This window comes from Castor canadensis, chromosome 9 (assembly GCF_047511655.1).
Source record: "Castor canadensis chromosome 9, mCasCan1.hap1v2, whole genome shotgun sequence".
In the NCBI taxonomy this organism is placed as follows: domain Eukaryota; kingdom Metazoa; phylum Chordata; class Mammalia; order Rodentia; family Castoridae; genus Castor; species Castor canadensis.
In genome coordinates this window covers 57,749,697-57,765,575 of record NC_133394.1, presented here as the reverse complement: position 1 = coordinate 57,765,575, position 15,879 = coordinate 57,749,697, and the positions used below count along the sequence as shown (strand labels likewise).

At 36.0% G+C, this 15,879-nt stretch overlaps 1 long non-coding RNA gene across 1 annotated transcript in view; it reads left to right on the top strand.

Annotated features, from left to right (window-relative positions):
- Positions 1-14,894, top strand: part of LOC141410900 (uncharacterized) — a 39,931-nt gene extending 25,037 nt beyond the window's left edge. The window contains exon 4 of the long non-coding RNA XR_012435706.1: positions 14,836-14,894. This is a non-coding gene — a long non-coding RNA (uncharacterized lncRNA). The remainder of the gene's footprint in view (positions 1-14,835) is intronic.
- Positions 14,895-15,879: the final 985 nt, after the last annotated feature.

Below are 15,879 nucleotides of genomic sequence, written 5' to 3'. Positions count from 1 at the left end.
AATAAAATAATTTTAACCCATCTTTTAAAAACGTTTAGCCCCTTTTTTATTTCATTCTTTCTTTTCCTTCCATTCTCTTCTTTATAATGTTTTTAATTAGTGTGCATTAATTGTAGAAGGGAGTTTCATTGTGGTATTTCCATACATGCAACAATGTACAACTTTACCCCTTTTATTATACTGCATTAATCCTCCCTCTTTCCCTGTTTTCAAACAGTATTTACTGGGTTTAATTAAGCTATCTTGTGTGTGTGTGTGTGTGTGATACTTTGATTCTCTTCACACCCCAGTACCCTCTCTAATTCCCTGCCCCGTGTTGACTCCCCCCATACAGCCTTCCTTTTAAGCTCAAATCACATTATCATTATCTATTTTTAATCATCATTTTAGATGATTCCACACATGAATGAAAAACATGTAATATTTTGCTTTTTGAGCTTGGCTTATCTCACCCAGCATCCATTTTACTGCATGCAGTATAATTTCATTCTTTATACCTGAATAATGCCTTATTGTGTGTATTGACCACATTTTCTTTATCTATTCTTCAGTTGTTGGACACTTAGGCTGATTGCAAAGCTTGGCTATTGTGAATAGAGCTGCAATAAACAAGGGTGTGCAGGTATTTTCTATGTTGTTTTACAGTCTTCTGGATATATGCCCAAGAGTGGTATGTTGGGCTCATAAGATAGGTCTATTTTTAGGTTTTTGTGGTGTCTCCATACTGACTTCCATAGTGGCTGCACTAATTTACCTTCTCATCAGCAGTGTATGACAGTTCCTTTTCCCCCAAGCATTTGTAGTTGTTTTATTTTTTATTAGCATACATTAATAGTGCAAGGGTTTTAGTGTGATAATTCCATAGATTTGTACAGAGTATTTTGAACAAGTTCACCTCTGTTATATTCCTTTAACCTTCCTCCTCTTCTTCCCATTTTCCAAACACTGTTTGGTGGGTTTTATTATGTACTTTGATCCTCTTCCCACACCCCATAGCCTCTCCTTTCCTGCCCCCACTCTCACTCATTCCCCCTCCTAGACAGTGATGCTTTTACACTAGTGTCCCAGTTTTGGTGCTATTATCATCATTTTAGGTCTGTATTCAGCTGTGGAGAGCAGATTATGAAAAGCCTATGAGAACTGGACGTAAGCAAGGTGAGATGAGGTTTAATTGCTTTTACCTGTAGGCTGAGATAGGCACAGCCCTGGCCATGAAACAGAAAAAGCAGAACAGCTGATAGGCACAGCCCTGGCCATGAAACAGAAAAAGCAGAACAGCTGTGTCTCCTAAGCTTGCGTTCAGAGAAGCAGGAAAGCAGGTTTCTCCTGTTACAATGTCCCGCCCCTCCCCAGGAGCCTTTGCTCCACCCTGTTTGCTGCTGCTTATAAAAGGCCCCTGAAGAAGGACTTGGGGCTTTTTGCTTTTTGCCTTCAACTTTTGCTTTTGAGTGTTTTTTGGGCTTTGGCTTGATTCTTTTGCTTTGGGAGTTTTGGTGTGGGAAGCTTTTGGAAGGGAAAAGAATTGCTAAAGGGAAATTGCTGAAGGGAAAAGAATGGCTGAAGAGGGGTTGATAGAAGGTCTGCACCGAGAACTTTCACATAGGCCTTAGAAAGCTAAGCCAAACAAAGAACTTTTAGAAGCTAAAGAAAAGCCAAAGAGAACATGGGACAGTGCAAGATAGAGGACTGAGACTTTGCAAGTCTGAGCACCAAGGCTTTAAGAAAGCTAGAGTTTTTCAATCTCTTTAATGAATGTCATTGGAATTTTGATGGGAATTGCATTAAACATGTAGATTACTTTTGGGAGTATAGACATTTTTACTATGTTGATTCTACCAAACCCAAGCATTGTATGCACATATGAATAATAAAACAATAAAAAAAAAAGGAAGCTAAAGAGAGAATGCTAAAGACAAGCTGCAAGCCTGGGGGCAAGAGTGATTAAGCTAAAGATAAGTAAAGAGAAAACATGAGACAGTGTGACTCTCAGGAAAGAGGTTTTAAGCAAGATTTTAAAGAAGACTTTAGAAGCAAGGTTTTAAAGAACTGCAAGAAGTAAAGCCTTAAAGAATAAAGATAGAGCAAAGAAGCAATGAGGGTTGGACATCTCCACCTGAGTGCTCAACAAACCTGACCCCACTTTCTGTCTGTCTATCCTGTATTTTTTCTGAATCTCCAGTTGCCCCCAGTTAAGCATAGTTGGGTTCGATAATAACCAGGAGTGAGAGAGAAAGCTTGCTCTAACAAAGGAGGGAGTGAAAAAACAGTGCCCCCTCCATTCAGTGTTCATGAGAAAAACATGATATTTGGCTTTTTGAGCTTGGCTTGCTTTGCTCAGCATGATGATCTTCAGTTTCAGCCAATTTTCCTGCAAATGACACAATTCTGGTCTTCAGTGTAGCTGAATAATATTCCGTTGTGTGTATAAACTATTTTCTTTATCCATTCATTAGTTATTGGGCACCTAGTCTGGTTCCATAAATAGGCTATTATGAATGCAGCTATAATAAACATGGGTGTGCAGATATCTCTCTTATATATTGATTTGCACTCCTTCAGATTTATGCCCAACAGTGTGGTATGGTAGTATCATTTATTTTTAGATTTCCAGGAACTCCATATTGGTTTCCATAGTATTTGTCCTCGTTTACTCTCATCAACAGTGTATGAAGGTTCCTTTCCCTCCACCTCCCGCATCTTCTCCAGCATTTTTGTTTATTTTCTTGGTTATGGCCAATCTGACTGAGATGAGAAAGAATCTTAGTGTATTTTTGATTTGCATTTCCTTTATGGGTAAAGATGTTGAACACTGCTTCATGAATTTTTTAGCTTTTGCACTTCTTTTAAGAATTAGCTGTTCAATTCATTTGCCTATTGATTAATTGGATTATTTGTTCTTTTGGTGTTTAATTCCTTGCACACTTTCTATCTTCTTTCAGTTGAATAGGTGGCAGATTATTTCCCATTCTGTGGGTTGTCTCTCATTTTGGTAATCACTTCCTTTAATATGCAGAAGTTTTCAGTTGGATGTAATTCCACTTGTTAATTCTTGGTCTTATTTCCTAAACAATTGGAGTCCAACTCAAAAATAATTGCATGTACCTAAGTCTTCCGGTGTTTTACATATGTTTTTCTGTAGTCATTTCAAAGTTTTAGGTTTTACATTGAGATCTTTGCCATTTGGCATTTATTTTTTGTAAAAGGTGAGAGATAGGGGGTCTAGTTTCAGTTGTTTGCATGTAGACAGCAAGTTTTCCCAGCACCATTTGTTAAAGAGAGCGTCTTTTCTACCATGTGTTTTTGCTCCTTTGTCAAAAATCAGATGGCTGTAACTATGTGGATTTATTTCTGGACCTTCTCTTCTATATTCAATTCCATTTGTCTTTGCTCTGCTTTTGTGCTGATACCATGCTGTTTTTATTACTATGGCTCTGTAGCACAGTTTGAAGTTTGGTATTGTAATACCTCCAGTGTTGCTCTTTTGGCTCAGGATTGCTTTTGATAATCATGGCATTTTGTGCTTCCAAGAGAATTTTAGGATTTCTGTAAAGAATGACATTGGGATTTTGATAGGAATTGCATTTAATCTGTAGATTGCTTTCACTACTAAAGTCATTTTCACAATATTAATTCTACCAATCTATGAACATGGAGATCTTTCCATTTTCTAATACCTTCTTCAATTTCCTTCTTCAAGGTTTTACACTTTAAATTGTAGAGGTCTTTCACCTCCTTACTTAAGTCTATTCCTAGGCATTTTTTTTTCCTCAGGCTACTATGAATGGGATTGTTTTCCTGATTTCGTTCTTGGCCTATTAATTGTTGCATGTAGAAAAGCTACTGATTTTTGAATGCTGATTTTGGATCCTGCTACTTCTTTGCCAAAAATGTTTATCAGATCCTAGTAGTTGTTGTATGTGTGTATAGTCTTTGTAATTTCTTAAGTATAAAATCATATCATCTGCCAATAAGGATAATTTGGCTTCTTCCTTTCCTGTTTGAATCACTTTTAGTTCTTTCTTTAACCTTACTATTCTGGCTAAAATTCCAGCACTATATGAATACAAGTAGGGGAGTGGACATCCTTGTCTCATTCTTGACTATAGAGGAAATTATTTCAGGTTTCCCCTGTTCAGTATGATGTAGGCTATGGTTTGTCATATATATTCTTTATTAGGTCAAGGTACATTCCTTCCATTCTGAGTTTCTTCAGTGCTTTTATCATGAAAGGATATTGAATTTTGTCAATGAAATTTTTTTTGCATCTATTGAGATGATCATCAGGTGATTTTTTACCTTGATTCTGTTTATGTTCTGTATTACATTTATTGATCTGCATATGTTGAACTATCCTTTCATACTTGGAATGAAACCAACCTGATCATGCTATATGATTTTTTTTGATACGTTGTTGAATTTAGTTTGAAGTATTTTATTGAGAATTTTTTTCCATCTATGTTTATCAAAGAAATTGGTATATAACTTTCTTTTTCTGTTGTTTCATTAAGGGATTTGGATATCAGGATAATATTGCCATCATAGAATGAGTCTGGTTCAATTTTGATAGTTCAAATACATCTAGTAATTTATTGATTTCATCTAGGTTTTCCAGTTTATTAGAATATAAGTTTTCAAAGTATTTCCTAATGATCCTTTGGGTTTCATTGATAATTGTTGTGATGTCCTTTTTTCATCTCTACTTTTATTAATTTGGGTCTTCCTCCTTTTTTTGGTTAATTTGGCTAAGGTTAATCAATCATGCTTATTTTTTCAAGAAATCAAATTTTCATTTCATTGTATTTTTTTAGTCTCTATTTCATTAATTTCTGCCCTAACCTTTATTGTTTCTTTCCATCTAGTATCTTGGGTTTGGTTTATTTTTGTTTTTCTAAAATCTCAGGTACATTTTTTCAGTTAGCTATTTGTGACCTACCTGTTTGTATTATTTTTAATGTAGGTTCTTATAGCTATAAACTATCCCCAGGGAATTTCCTTTACTATATCCCAAAGGTTCTGGTAAGTTGTGTTTTAATTTTCCTTTACTTAAATTTTTTTAATTTCTCCCTTATTTCTTCAATACCCACTAGTCATTCAACACTTTAGTCTCTGTGCATTTGAATATGTTCTATAGTTTCTTTTGTTATTGATTTCTACTTTTATTCCTTTGTATTCTGATAGAATACAAGGGGTTATTTCAATTTTCTTTTATTTGTTAAGACTTGCTTTATCTCCTAAAAATGATCTATTTTTGAGACTGTTTCATGAGTTGCTGAGAAGAACCATTGTTGTGCAGCTTTTAAATGAAATATTCTGTAGATGTCAGTTATTTAATTCTGGTTTCTTTGTTGATTTTTTTTTGTCTAGATGACCTGTGTATCTGTGAGAATGGGGTATTAAAGTCTCCCACTCTTTTTGTGCTGGGGTCTATCTGTGCTTTTAAGCATTTTTGATGAAATGGGGTGTGCCAACATTGACTGTGCATATATTTATAATTGTTTTCTCCTTCTTGATGGAGTGTTCTCTTTATCAACATGACATGACCTTCTTTGTGTCTTCTGTTTCATTTTGGTTTGAAGTTCATTTTAGCAGATAAAATGTATAGCTATTCTTGCTTGCTTTTGAGCTCCATTTGCTTGGAAATCTTTCCCCATCCTTTCATTTTAAGCCTGTGTTTGTCTTTTCAGTAAGATGTGTTTCTTGTAAGCAACAAATGGTTGGGTCCTGTTTTTTGTTTTGATTTTTGGTGAACTTGGTGCTTTGCATTTGCAAAACAGATACTCTAGTGCTTGAGTCACAACTCCAGCCTATTTTGCTCTGTTATTTTGGAGATGAGGGTCTTTCAAAATATTTGCCAGGACTGGCCTCAAACCACAATCCTTCCCATCTCAGCCTCCCAAGTAGCTAGGATTACAGGTGTGAACTACCATTGCCCAGCTGGGATCTTTTTTTAATCCAACCCACCAATCTTTGTCATTTGATTGGAGAATTGAGATTATTCTCCAATAATAATTGAGATTAATAACATTTAGTTAACATTGAAAAATATGTAGTAATTCCTGTCATTTAATTGTTCTTGTAATGTTTAATTCTTTACTAATCCCCATTTGCTTATCAAGTCATCTATTGAGTTTTGTTTGTTCTAATATTTTCCTGGCTGTATGTGTATAGGATTTCTTTATGTGTCTTCTGCAGTGCTGGCTTAGTGGTCATGAATTCCTTTAGTTTTTGTTTGTAATGGAAGGTTTTTATTTCTCCTTCACTTATGAAGGATAGCTTTTGATAATATAGATTGCCAGTTATTTTCATTCAAGGTTTGAAATACATCATTTCATGCCCGCCTTGTTTTTAGAATTTCTGTTGAGAAATCCACTGTTTTTCTGATAGACTTGTCTTTATATGTTGTGCCTCTCTCTTGCCGTACATTTAATGTTTTAACTACGTTATGTCTTAGAGTGGCTGTTTTTTGTCTTATCTGTTGGGTGTCCTAAAAACCTCCTGCACTCACATGGCTGCCTCTTTCTCAGGATCTGAGAAAAATTTTCCTATTATTTTATTGAATATGTTTCCTCCCCTTAGGTTGCACCACTTCTCCTTCTTCTATGCCCATTATTCTTAGTGCCCAGAGATCTTGATGTTGCATTAATACTTCTTTACCTTTTTCTTTTCCTTTACCTGATTGTTCTAATACACATTCCCTGCATTCAAACCCTGATATCCAATCTGATCCAATCTAGTGAAGAGGCTATCAACTGAGGTTTTATTTGACTTATTGAGCTTTCCATTTCCAGAATTTCAGTTTGATTTCTTTTCAGGATTTCTGTATCTTGATTGAATTCCTCTTTCATATCCTGCATTGTCTTCCTCATTTCATGCAGTAGCTTAATGGTATTCTCTTGGAATTCATTCAGTTCTTTATTTGTATTATCTTTGAATTCATTCAGGTGTTTATATGTGTCCTCTTCAATTTCATTGATTATTCTTGTTATTTTTAATTCAGTATTTGAGATTTCATTCACTTCACTATCATTCGAGTCCTTTATTCTGGAATTGTTGACACATTGCCTTGTTTTCTCGTATTACTTGTATTTCAACATTGAGATTTAAGCATGTGAGGCCAAGTTTTGGGTTGGAGGTTTTAATCTCTGTCCTTTTAGTTGAAGTAGTCACAAAATTTAGGCAAGACTGAGTAGTGGCAATGTTGTGGTATATTTTCTCATCACTGCCACTATGTGTCTTAGTAGTCAGACATTCAACCATAGCACTTGAAATACTGGATATGGCCTCTACTCCACTCAGGAAGAAGAAATTTAGTTGTTGAAGCAATCACAGTTAATAGACACCCACCTTGAGAATACAGCAATTCCTATGCAATCCCTATTATTGCTTTTTTTTTTCTAGTCCAAAGTAGTTAGTCCAGTAAGGGCTGTCTAGTTTGGTGGCTTAGCTCAGCAAGAGAGTGGCTGTTCAAAGCCCTGAGTGGTTCCCAAGCACAGAAAAATAGGCTTAAAGTTCTGATTACAAGCTCCCATGATGACTTCTGAGTCTAGGCTCCTATATCCTAGCTCCCAATCATTCCCCTCTTAATCTGTGGCACTGTCTATCTTGCATGGTCCTACTAACAACCTGTGCCATTCAATTCCTGGGTTTGAGATTGCTATGCTGTACTCTGGTTTTGCTGGCTCTCTCTCAATGGTCATGTTACTTAAACCTGCACTGAGATTTCCTAGATAGAATTGTGACTAGGAGCAGGACTATGCTGGTCCTCAGGACTCTATTTTTGTATTGCAGTAGGGGTTTCTGTAATGTGGGTGTTGTAGTCTCCCCAGTTTCTGTGCAGAGATAGCATAGCTGGACCAACAGATCCCACTCCCTGTGGCTTCCCCTATCCACCTCTCTTCCCACCACCTTCAGAGTCTGTGCTTGGTCAGTGCCACTAGTGTGCTCAGATCTGTGCAAGCCAGTACCTGTTAGCAAGTTCCTAAGATGCTGGCAGAATCAAATCTACCATGCTGGCAGCACTGATTTCCTTTGCAGTTCTGTAAGGAGTTTGGTATAAGGACAGCAGCTCAATAAGGTGTCCATATAAGGAGAGATGCCAGGTGATATCACTTAGCTTCCCCTAATCCACCCTCTCCCAAACTTTTTAAGAAGTATTTGAGTGCCTATTTTAATTTCTTATATGTTCCTAACCTTAATCATCATTTTGCATTTGCTGGTTTTTATTTCCTATATGTATATCTGTTGTGTTATTTCCTCCAAGGAGTTTTATTTAAATCATCTTAGCTTATTTCTAAATCAGTCTTTTCTATGGTTTATTTGAATTATCTACCTCTCAGAAACTATGTGTGTTTATCTGATAGGCTTACTGGTGAATCTTAGAATGTGTGAATAAATAAATCAGGTCGTCCTTCCTGAGAAAGCACATAATACTGAAAGAAGAAAAGTTTCCTTACTTTCCACTTTCCTTTTTCACTCCAGTTCCACCCTCACCCCTGTTGCAATCCTAGCTCTATCTGAACAAGTGCTCTGGTCAAAGTTTCAGCTGTATTTTGAAGTGCAAATAAAAGAAAGAAGAAGTAATTCTGTATTTGTTTTGTTAATTACTTGTGTAGTCTTAATATTTGAAAATATTTGGCTTATACATATGCTTGACTCAGGTTGGAAATACTCTGGTCAAAACATATGCAATATTGAAAGGGAAACTAATCAAAGGAAAATTTCAATTTAAAAGATGAGGCCACATCTCTCATACCGAGATCACATGAGGATGGACAAGCTGAAGTGAGGAAATGACAGATCTTTCATTATAATAAAAAGTGACACTGTGCAAAAGTATTTACTGATATTCTTCTGTTAAATTCATTATCTTACATAATGTATTTTTCAGGTAAATCAAAAGAAGGACCAAAAATTACATAAATTTGTTCACCAGGGTGTAAATGTGCCAGAGTATCTGTTTTGCAGTTATCTGAGCTGACCCAAAAGCTAAATAGTCCTTGTGTTAGTAAGTAAAAAAATACCCATGCCTGGACCTCACTCTGGTCAGGTGCCAAACTAATTACCTATTACCTGATATCATCCATGAGTTCTCTTTACTCACTTCTCTTACAAGCAGGTAAAACACTTAATCATTTCTCCAAATACATGAATCCACAATCAGCCTAGATAAAAATAAAACAAAGTAATAACCATAACTTTAAAGCAAATCACTAAATAAGTTAATTGCCATAAACCTTGTGGCATTGCTAGTCAGTAAGTGAAATGCTGATTCTGTATTTGGGTGCAATCTGTGGAAAGACATGAGGAAACAGAACAATAGGTTAATTAATCCATCAACATGATTGCAAGTCTTCTCACATGGTGTTCTTTGTTACAGAAAAAAATTATAATTCATGATTACATAATTGGGAGTGAAGGAACCAGGCATACACTTGAATCCTGTGACTTGCTTTTTACAACACTCATTCCACCAACTAGCTGTCTCTTTTTATGTTATAGTGAGTATTGCTATTTTTAGCCAGTACAAAATCCCAAAATTGAGTTGTGAAAATGATTGTAACTGGAAATTATAAGATGAATACATATTTGTTGCAAATATCGCTTATACAAGAGAAGAAAATCTTAAAGATCTGAATAAGGTCATTGGTTTACTTATTAATTACTGAATAGAACACTGTCATTTTTCAAGTTTAATAAATTTAGAGGAAAATATAAGAACTGGAAGAATGCTATAAGTTATACTGATAACACAATAGACTTGAATAGACTGAAGGACTGATCAAGCATCAGTAATAACTTTGTACTGTTGCACCATTTTGTCACAGCCTCTGTGGATCCTAGGAAGTGCTTGTCATTTGTGTATGATCACACCTGCTTCAATTAAGCAACGTATATAATTTTAAATACAATTATATGTTTTCATTCTTTAACTTCTCTTTTAAACCCTTAAATGTATTAATTTAGCCTTAAACACCAAATAACATTGCACAATACCAATTAACTACACTCTCAAATAATATCTGATAGTTGAGCTGGGCACTTAAATAATAAAAACACACTTAAAGGCATTTAGAGATTGATAAAATAATAACTTAAACTCACAAAGCCCTCAATTTAGCTGATATTTAACTACATAATATCTAGAGATGGACAATAATATTTAACTAAGTAAATGAGTAAATCCTCATTAACCATTTTTTAAAATTTTCAAATGTTATTTAAATTTAAAGTTAAATTTGATTCAATAAACATTTACAGAGGAACCATGGAAAATACATGCTGGAGAGGTAATTTTAAGAGATGGCTGATGGACAAAGAAAAAAAAGGAGTTTTTTTAATAAGCCCAATCCCTAAAAAATAGAAAACCATGTACATTGATGATTTTGTTTCAGGATGCACTTTTCTTTTTTTTTCTGAATTTTTTTATTCATATGTGCATACAATGCTTGGGTCATTTCTCCCTCCTCCCCCCACCCCCTCCCTTACCACCCACCCCATCTCCCTCCCTCTCCCCCCACCCCCTCAATACCTGGCAGAAACTATTTTGCCCTTATCTCTAATTTTGTTGAAGAGAGAGTGTAAGCAATAATAGGAAGGAACAAGGGTTTTTGCTAGTTGAGATAAGAATAGTTATACAGAGAGTTGACTCATATTAATTTCCTGTGCATGTGTGTTACCTTCTAGGTTAATTCTTGATCTAACCTTTTCTCTAGTTCCTTGTCCCCTTCTCCTATTGGCCTCAGTTGCTTTTAAGGTATCTGCTTTAGTTTCTCTGCGTTGAGGGCAACAAATGCTATCTAGTTTTTTAAGTTTCTTACCTATCCTCATATCTCCCTTGTGTGCTCTCACTTTTATCTTGTGATCAAAGTCCAATCACCTTGTTGTGTTTGCCCTTGATCTAATGTCTGCATATGAGAGAGAACATATGATATTTGGTCTTCTGGGCCAGGCTAACCTCACTCAGAATGATGTTCTCCAATTCCATCCATTTACCAGTGAATGATAACATTTCATTCTTCTTCATGGCTGCATAAAATTCCATTGTGTATAGATACCACATTTTCTTCATCCATTCATCAGTAGTGGGGCATCTTGGCTGTTTCCATAACTTGGCTATTGTGAATAGTGCTGCAATAAAAATGGGTGTGCAGGTGCCTCTGGAGCAACCTGTGTCACAGTCTTTTGGGTATATCCCCAAGAGTGGTATTGCTGGATCAAATGGTAGATCAATGTTTAGCTTTTTAAGTAGCCTCCAATTTTTTTCCAGAGTGGTTGTACTAGTTTACATTCCCACCAACGGTGTTTAAGAGGTTTCCTTTTTCCCTGCCAGGATGCACATTTCAGATATAAATTAATTTACTCTACCTATGCTTATCACATACCATCACTCCATCAGATGATATGCAGATCCTAGGTCCATGACTCATGGAATCCAGCCTGACACATGACACAAGGAAATTTAGCTCTGCACTCAATAGAAAAATGGCATAAGAAACATGTAAAGTAAATGCAAGAGAGTTGGAGTCTGGAAAGAGGAAGTACCTGGCTAAAGGTATTGCCCTTTCCTGTATGAGGAAGCATTTAAATTGGAACATGAAGGATGGCTAAGATTTTGACAGAGAAGGGCTTTCTCTAGAGTTACAATTAAAAGTTATGTGCAAAGGCAGAAGGCAAGAAGTCAAGAATCACAGAAGTAGCCTGGGGAATTTTCTCCTGGAAGAGCCTGCATGTAGACCCAGATTATCCTTTGTACTCCTCAGATTATTCTATGAGGTAATTAGAAAATTTAGGATGTTTCTTTATTTCTTCTTGATAAAATAGTTCCTACATAATTTTTTACATTTTCACATAGATATCAGCAAGGATCAATTGCATTCAGTCCTGCTTCAATTCATTATCATTTTTTTCTTTTCTCTTTTTGTTTTTTGAGACAGGTCTTGCTTTGTAGCCCACACTGATCTTGACCTTATAATCTTCCTGCCTCCACCTCCTGAATACTGGGCAATCCATTTTCTACACAACAACAGTCAGAAATCTTTTTTTTTCTCCTTCTCAATCTTTTTGTTTTTTATTTTTATTTGGATATATTCCTTGTACAGGGGGAATTCATTGTGACAATTCCAAACAGGCTTATATTATATATTAGCTAGATCACCACCACCATCCCTCCCCCTAATCACCCTCTGCACCCAACTTAAAGCAATTGTAAGAAGTTTCACTGTTCTAGTTCATATGTGTATATGAAGCCCATCAACCATATTCCCTCATCTTCACCTTCCTCCCTCCTACAAGTACCCCCCATACTGTACATATTTTACAGTCCTGTCTTTCATTATTAATTCCAAAGTCGATGTTCAAAGGGGTTTCTCAATGTATTCCCACTGTAAGTATACTTTACTTTGGTCAGTTGAACCCTTTCTGTTAGTCTCCCTTATCCCTTCCCTCCCACCCCCCCCCATTATTCAACAGCTTTCAATACCTATTGTTATATCCTCTGCCTGAACAGATGCAATGTATTTCAATATTGTTGACTCTCTTACACTCTCTTTTCCTTTCCTTCCTTTCCCCTGAGTTCCATAGAGCAGTTCCACTATTACAAACATGTTTTATATATAAATTTGCATATGATAATGTTTGTTTTGTGTATATGTTTATTTTTTGGGTCTATCTTCCACATATGAGAGAAATCATGTGGCCTTTGTCTTTCTGAAACTGGTTTACTTCACTTAACATGATGTCCTCCATTTGCATCCATTTACCTTCAAACCACATGTCATTTTTCCTTATGGCTGAGTAAAACTCTATTGTGTACATATATATATATATATATATATATATATATATATATCACATTTTCTTGATCTATTCATCAGTTGTAGGGCATCTGGGTTGTTTCCATAGCTTGTCTATTATGAATAGTGTTGCGATGAACATGGGTGTACAGGTGTCTCTATTGCATCCTGACTTACATTCCTTTGGGTAGATGCCCAGGAGCAGTATCACTGGATAATATAGCAGTTCTATTTTAACTTTTTGAGAAATCTCCATACTGCTTTCCATAACAGTTGTACTGATTTTCATTCCCACCAACAGTGTATAAGGGTTTCTGTTGCACCACATCCTCATCAGCATTTGTTGTTATTATCTTTGAATATGGCTGTTCTAACTTGGGTGAGATGAAATCTTAGTGTAGTTTTGATTTTTGTTTCTTTTATAACCAGGGAAATTGAACACTTCTTCATGTATTTATTCATCATTTGTACACCAGAGATCTTTTAAAGTACAAATGGGTCTTATTCTTCCATTTAAAATGCATCAATGTTTTGTCATTTTACAGTTCTTAAAATCTAACAAAGTTTTATCTGACTCAGAGCCTCTGAAAAAGTTTAGGAAAAAACCCTTTTCCTCCTATATTTGCCTCATTAGTTATAATTTACCATCATAAAGTAGCAGGTAAAAGTCATTTTCTCAAATATTTCCTCCCTGACACGTATAATCCAAATGAGCTTCCTGTTTTCATGTCTCTCCTGGGACTCTATCCTTCCCTTTCACTTTACTTATCACAATTTAGAATTGCATATTTACTTGTGTGTTTATTGATATGATAATTCTTACAACACATTCTCAGCTCTCCTGTGAATTCAACAAAATGCTACTTTAGGGAAGGACCAGGCTGGATTCCATCCACTGCTATAGTGGCTATGCCTAGTGTCTGAAGGAAAATACTATTCAGCGCATGGGACAATGAATTAATTTATATTGAATTTCACCTCTTGGAACTCAATCATGATATTTTTTAAATAGTGGCTTTAAATGACCACTGTTTTCAATAAAACCTAATTTAGTACTGTAAGTTTACAGTTAAAAGAAGAAAATATGTCTGGATTAGCAATCTCTACAAAGTAAATCTTACTTGTTGATTTGGCTAGCAATACTCTTTCTGTAGTGTTTTGCTTCCCCAAGCATTGGACAAACATCAGGAAGTTTTTACAGTCATAACAGGAAATTTCCTCTTTGGCTCTGAAAAGTCATAAAAAAAATAGCCCTAAACCAGGTAATTATAAAAGTTTATCTTCCACTTGGTGCTTAGCCTTACAAACATAGAATATGGCTAAAGTAATGGAGGCTCCATAGGGATAGAGATAAAGGAAAGTGAGGATGGTGAATGCTAAAATTCTATTTCAAATGTTCCTGAGTCATAATGAACTATGGAAACTGAAAAGCTGAACAAGAAGACAGCTAGAAATCAAATAGTGTAACAGACCGAATTTTCCAAACATGGCTTTAAAAACGTCTTTCTCCCACTCTCATTTTCAACATGATCTATACACCAGCCAAAAGGATCTATGAATCACTCCATTGAGCGTGATTGTGCCTGTGACTCATTTGAAACTAACAGAGGCTATGTGATTTCAGAGGACAGGTCCGAAAGGACAGTGTGGCTTTTACTTTGTTAACTGAAACACTTGCACTTGGGTCCTGAACCACCATCAGGTATCCTGAGACTACTGTGCTACCAAGAGCTAAGCCACATGCATAGACCAAGTGCAGGCACCCTGGTTGGCAGTCTTGGTTTTTGAGTCTTCTATGCCCAGGATCCAGATATTTGAGTGACAGCCTTTGGATAGTTCCATCCTGAAGTCCTTAAGACAGCCCCAGCTTTGAGTCTTCATAGGTGAGGTCCCAGACACTACACAGTAGAGCTAAGACTTCAATCCTGCCTGGCCCACAGAACACACAGCATAATAAAATAGTTGTCTTACATTGCGGAATGAGGGGTGGCTTATGAAGGAAAAAGAGTAACCATGATATGCATGTCTTCTCCTTCATTCACAGATAAAGAAATGGATTCAGTGACCTTATGTGATTCCATTGCTGGTAAGGGAATGTAAGTATTTCTCCTACATTCATAGGTGGATGAGTAAATATATCAAGTAATTAAACTATGAAAAACTGCACACTTGAAGCCCAAAAAGAAAAACACACAAATCAGTGATCATGTTGCGCTGATGTCCCTCATAGGAAGTGAGAGAGGCCTGCTGAAGAAGTCAAGGAGGAGCAGTTGTAAACCAAGCCAGTCCACTGGGAAAGGAATCTGACCAGGAAAGGGAAGCTTTGTGCTCATATGTTTCCTTCTGTTCCTAACACACACGATCAAGGTGTCCATGCAACTCTAGGAGCCTAAAGGAGCACTACACGAAGAACACAGAAATGACTTGCCAGTAGAAATAATAACAAGATCTACTTATTCCTTTTACACAGAATTTTACCACAGGCTATGAGACTAATGTACATTACCACAACATAACTAGAAGCAATTCAATTATATTCCTTCCTTTCGCTTTTAACTTTTTATTGTGGTAAAAATATGTAACATAAAATTGGCATTTTGACCATTTTTAAGTGTGTGGTTCAGTGTAATTAACTGTATTTACAGTGTTGCACAGTACCAAATTCTACTTACAAAATCTTTCCATTACCCTGAGTAGAAATTTATTCTCTCCTTTAATATGTTTAAATGACTTCAGATCTCATTGTAATTAACAACCTTAGCCTCACTGTAATGAATTATCCATCCCCATTTTGTTTTTTTAATTTAATTGTATTGTTATCAGCATATTATTGGTGTACATGGGGTATACTGTGACATTTACAGAAAGGCTTACAATATATCTTAGTCAGATTCTTCCCCTCCACCATTCACCCTTATGTCTCCCATTCACAGAACAGTTTCAGTATGTATCATTTTTCCATTTTCATATATGAGTACATAAGATTTCCATCATATTCACTCTCCTACACCCTTTTCTTAAATCCTTCCCCCTCCCAAAGATACCTACCCCTAGACAGGACCCATTTTTACTTTCCTGTCTTTTGTTT